Here is a 6,049-nt window from a genome sequence, read left to right on the forward strand (position 1 = left end):
AAAAAAAAAACAAAACATACATTTTAACGTGAAATTTTCCGCTCTTTTCAAATCTGCAATAAAAAATGGGGGTTACATTTGAAAAATTGATTTTTGAGTCGCTGCAGCTTTGAGGTTATGTTTAAGGTCAAATTCAAGGTCACCATCGGATTCCTCGTCGAAAAATACGTCGGATATAGGGTCTTTGATTTTTTTTTAACGAATATTCTGCGATATTTCTAGGGGTTTCCATACTTTTGTCGTACCCTGTATATCTGAACCACCACAATACCGAAGGTGTCAGTGCATGTTTCACGTTGCAAGTAATTTTAACATGGATTACAGATGTGTCAAGTGCATTGAAAAGCACGAGCTAGGCCAGTGCAAATTAACAGTTTTAAACAGCTAGAACGGTTACATCCACAGCAGTTTTACAATCTAACCGTCATGAAACGTATTGAAAATGTTTGTCAAAAACATCTGAATCTTTTCTGCATAATGAAACTTTTCTTTACAGATAGGTAAACGAACACGTATGTAATAATAATGCATGAGGTGACGACGAAAACGGCAAAAAATGTTTCCGCCCGGGATCGAACCGGGGACCTTCCGCGTGTTAGGCGGATGTGATAACCACTACACCACGGAAACGCTCTTGGAGGATGGTTCGTTAAGTTCCAAGGCAATTTTCAAGCACAAAAACGATGGAGTTTTGTGTAAAAAAAGGTAAAATGATGCCAAATCAAGGTAAGAAATATCAGTACATTGTGCAGTTTAAGCAATTAAGATTGTTAAGGTAAGGGTTTTTACTTTTTTAGTGAACAAAAGGAAGAGGAGGAATAAGAAAAATATTCAATTATTATGAAAAATGTTTACGACATTTTATTACTTTTTAAAAATTTTAAACATTTTAATTTCTTTCTCAGAATTTTGGTATAAGGCAACAAAGCTAATAGATAGACTGGTGACCAGATGACGGGTGATTGATTATTTTAATGATGATTACAATTATTATACGGTATAGAATGATTTTAAGTGTTTTATTCAGTCAAGATATCTTACTGTTATTGGAGTCACTCGTTTTTCTATTGATTTTATACAGTCATTCTCAAAGAGAAATTAAAATTTTAGAATTTCGTAACAAGTAATAGAATGTTGTAAAAATGTTTCATAATGATTGAATACTTTTCTTATTCCTCCTCTTCCTTCTGTTAACTAAAAAAATAAAAACCCATACCTTTACAATCTTAATTGCTTAAAATGCACAATGTACTGCTATTCCTAGCCTTAATTTGTCATCATTTCACCTTTTTTTACATAAAATTCCATCGATTTTGAGCTTGAAAATTGGGTTGGAACGTAACGATCACATTTCCAAGAGCGTTTCCGTGGTGTAGTGGTTATCACATCCGCCTAACACGCGGAAGGTCCCCGGTTCGATCCCGGGCGGAAACATTTTTTGCCGTTTTCGTCGACGCCTCGTGCATTATTATACACGTGTCCGCGCGTAACTTTTGCATTGCTTGATTAACTTTTTTTTACCCATCCCACGGAGACGGGTTAAAAACTTCTTACTCCGTACGTTTTAGACGTAAACACACTTTTTTTCTACGTGTATGTGCCGCCGCAGCGCAGCAAAGAACGAAACTTTTAACGCACCCCAGCGAAGAATAATTGAATATAAGCAGGAGCGTGGAGAGCTTCATTTTTTCTAATTTCGTCCAGCGGCACTAACCACGAGTTTGCTTAATTTTCGTTCCCAACGAATCGCGCATTATACTTTAACTCTCTAGATTTTCGAACGACATAGAGAAAAAAAAGTCATCGAGATGTTTCATCAAATTTTGGGACAAATTGCCTATCGAGTTTTCTGAATACGCGTCAATGAAATATGTAACGCAACGTCGATCGACGCACATTACACGCGTAACGTCACGCAAAAACCGCATGCAGCCAAAACCATGCTAGCTAGTATATTGGGCTTTATATCGAGTTCGCTCCATCCACATACGTACACACACTCGGCAAAGTTATTTATGCATTATTACATACATCTGCGCGTGCACCGATATACCTACATAAACGCGCAGCGCGATCCAAAAGCAGTTCACATGTAGGCTAGCCTCAGCTTTGGTTTTTGCGGTGCACAGAGAGCGAAAGAGCGAAAGAGAAATATACGCATTAATACACACATTGCCCAAGCACTTTGGCACCGGCCGGTGCCGTAGTGTAACAGCAGCGTACAATATAGATATATCTACAAACGAATACACGTATAGCCATCGCTGCCGACCGATTAATATTAATATTCCTATTACCGGTTTTCTCTCTCTCTCTCTCTCTCTGCTCTGGTCCGCTGCTGCTTAGCCACGTAGTAGTAGTAGTACGCACACGGATATATTATATGTATAGACTATATATGCGTGAAAGTACGACTACGCGATCCCGAACGTACAGCAGCAGCGCATTGTCGAAGGCCTGATGATGGCCCATCTCCTCTCCTCTCCTCTCCTCTTCTCTCTCTCTCTCTCTCTCTCGAGTAATATACAGGAACGTATTACGTTTATCTATATATATAGGCGCCGCGCGCGGCGTTAATGCGAGGCACGCGGCGCATTATGCGCTATAGTACGCGTCGTATGGAATATTCAACGTGAAATTGGCCTTATCAGGCAGCAGCTCGCTCTGCGGCCTATTATATATAGAGAGAGAGTGAAGGAGAACGAGTACACGCTTCGCCCATATCTATAAACGCACATAATAACACAATGAGCTCACTCTCGATCGCGGTACATACCCCTCCCCTGCACTACCCCCGTTTCGAAGATATTTTCCATTGAATTTATCGTTTTATTATCGCGGCTATACATCGTGATTATGCCTATCCCGCGAGAGTATATAAAAAAACTTCTCAGTTCGCGCGGTCAATTTCGTTTAACGACGCACTACTACTACTACTGTGATACACACGTGCCCTAGTGCACGAACCGAATTAAAATGGACAACCATACTCGCGAATCCACGCGCGTGAGTCGCCGCCGTCGCTGCTACTGCTGTATATAATGCGTGCCCCCGCGAAGTAATGCGATACGCGGCTTGCCCACTCCAACGATAGTAGTAGTAGTAGTATATCATGAAAATGAAAAAAGAAGCAAAGTAAAAAGTGAGTAACTCCTTTTACAGCTTCTCGCGCGTCGCGTACTCGCGTTTCGCCATTATATATACCCCATATACCGAGTATATGAATTCCATCAAGTTTCTCCAACTATATACTGCTTTTCCATCACGCAGGAGCGTAGACGCGTGTGTATGTGTGTATGCGTGCATACGTGTCGTCGACTCGCGAGTAAATCAACCGTAGCGAGTAGTATATATAAAGCTCGCTCGGATGCGGGGAAAAAATTGTTATCCACAGCCGCAGTAGTACACTCGGGCGTGCGGCGTTATATAGAGACGCGGGGTATCAACTCGGTAGTAGTAGCTGATGATGAGTTTTCAGCTCGTATAAATGAAGATTCCGCACGCGGCAATAAATGCGGAAACAAAAAAAAACAATAAAGTCACGGAAAATCGGAGTATATAGGTGCGCGCATAAACGATAAAGCTCGCGTGGCGGCGGGGAGTATAGGGTTATTACAATATTTCTCCGCGCACGCTTCGATAAACTCGACGTTTTTTCTATCAACATTTATCTATGTATGAGAGACTTTTATTCAATGAGTTGGTTGTTACGAAGAGCGAGAGAGAGAGAGAGAAAGAGAGCAGCGACGCTCTGCTGCGGCGGGTAGTGGTACATATATATAGCTATGTAGCACAGACACTTTACGAGCGAGTAAACGCGCGCGCGAGCAAAGTGTGTATTATATGGGGCCCGCTGCTAGCTCGATAACGCCGCAACGACGCGTCGTAGAGAGAGAGAGTAGCCAATTTTTCAGGGGATGCAGCCACCGCATGCACACGTACACACACACACACACACACACGCACACACATACGTTTCAGCGAGTTTTTAAGATTATCGCAGATTAATGACTGCGGAGCAGAAAACGCACGCAGCGGGGGGCATGGTCTCCCTCGTATAACGTATTATATGAATGTCGCAGCAGACTTTATCGAGGCTTTTTAGCCCTTGTAATTTTTTATTATTACCGATCGAACATTTTGCCATCTATAATCTATATATAACACACACTTTATATATGAGGGGGGTGTAAAGGCTATAGGCTGCACAGCGCACGGAGGAGGGCGCAAAATTTAATGTTGTGTGAAAGAATAAATGAGGCTCTAGGCTGCTGCAGCGTAACAGCAGCGGCGGCGGCGGCGACGGCGGCTCGTATATGGCTTTTTAGATGATAATATATTTTGTACGCTACATGAATTAATGATAAGCTCGACTGCGCGCAAATTTCTCCGCGCGCGCGCCCGCGCCGTATTGCAAAAGAGTAACGAGTGCAGGCGCGCGGTATAGTGCGCCAGAGCGAAGAGCGACGCTCACTCGAGGCGCAAAATTGTTGCCGCTGTGTGTACATTACTCGATTTATTACGATGAAAAAAAGGTATACAATTTTTTACCTCTCGTTTTTTGATAACTCAAACATTTGTAATTTCGAATTAATATTAAGTATACATATTACATGGGTTGGCTGTTGGAGAACAGTAAAAAAAGGGGACGGAGAAAGGAAAGCGCAGCTACGAAAAAAATGTAATGAAAAAAACCAGAGAGAGAGAGAGAGATAGAAAAAGCTCGCTGCTCACCGGCTCTCTTGAGACTCGCGACTATCTCTCTCTCTCTCTCTCTCTCTCTCTCACTCTTCTCTACGTTATGAGCACGTTCCTTGGTTGATAAAGGATGAAACGATTATAATAACTTGATGGTAATGGAAAAAAAGCTTAACCGCCGGCATAAGAGATAGAAGAGAGAGAGATAGAAAAAAAAGCTCGGCGACTCTTACCACTTGAATGTATCGTGACTTAGAAGAATTTTTCCTCTTTACCCACACGCGCCTGTTTTTTTTTTATTTTCATTCTTATAGTCTTATACCGCTTCTCTATTTCTCTCTCGAGCATCGTATAGTGGAGGAAGAAAACTTAAAGCGAGAGAGAGAGAGGCAGAGAGAGAGAGTTGAAGCCGCCCGCATAACTATTTCGCTAATCTTTATAATTGCTAATTAGTCTGCCAAGTTATCATGCAAGCTCTCTACTGCTGCAAGCTCTGCACTGCCAAGCGCGTCTGCATGGCACGAGGCGCAAAGAAAAGTAAAAGGGATAGACGCGCCGCGTACAATTTGCCTCTCAGACTACTACTACTGCTGTGCAAATTTTCTTCGATATATATAATACTTATGTGAGATGTTATACGTATGGATAACGATACACGAGCGTCGAGTATTTATGCGTTAAATCTGCCGCGTACATTGCGTGTACATAATAAGTAGATATAATACGAGAGTGCCGCCGAGTGCAGCAGTGGCAGCAGGAGCAGCTCGGCGTCGAGCCAGGCGCAACGCAACGACGAGAGTGAAAATCAATACACGCGATAGGCCGCGAGAGAGAGAGAGAGGATCGATTTCGAGCAGACGCCCTCGTATATGTATAGTATTTTATATGCGCGTGCGTGTGTGTGAGTATGAAAATTTATCGTCCTGTAAAGCTTTTAATAACTCGAACGCGAAAATCGCTCTCTCTCTCTCTCGGTACCGGGCGTATGAAAATTTATATCTCGGTCCGAAGAGCAGCAGCAGCAGCACCGCCGCTGCAGTTTCTCAATTTGTCAGTCTTATACCGGGCGAATGATCATTCTCGCCCCTGCAGCGGCAGGCCGGTGACGTGCGCGCGACGTACATTCGACCGAGCTGGCTATACATCTCGCTTCTCCTTCCTCCTCGAGCTGCTGCTGCTGGCCCCAATGTAAATCCTCCCCCCCCCGATATAAAACTTGGGTGAGTGATTAATCGCGCGTGTCGCTCGCGTGTATTTTTTTGATTCATTCGCGCTCGCGCGCGCTAGGCCAGTCAGTGTCGACTTTTGTCGACTTTCCGATGCAGCGGATCGCGTGATACATTCATTTTTT

General features: G+C 43.1%; 2 non-coding genes across 2 annotated transcripts; one reads left to right on the top strand and one right to left on the bottom strand.

Annotated features, from left to right (window-relative positions):
• Window positions 1-557: 557 nt before the first annotated feature.
• Window positions 558-630, bottom strand: Trnav-aac. The gene has a single exon. It is a non-coding gene; the product is annotated as a tRNA-Val (tRNA).
• A 731-nt stretch (window positions 631-1,361) lies between these two features.
• Window positions 1,362-1,434, top strand: Trnav-aac. The gene has a single exon. It is a non-coding gene; the product is annotated as a tRNA-Val (tRNA).
• The last annotated feature ends 4,615 nt before the right edge of the window (window positions 1,435-6,049 follow it).

Source organism: Trichogramma pretiosum, unplaced genomic scaffold, assembly GCF_000599845.2.
Source record: "Trichogramma pretiosum strain Unisexual culture from Peru unplaced genomic scaffold, Tpre_2.0 scaffold38, whole genome shotgun sequence".
NCBI lineage: Eukaryota > Metazoa > Arthropoda > Insecta > Hymenoptera > Trichogrammatidae > Trichogramma > Trichogramma pretiosum.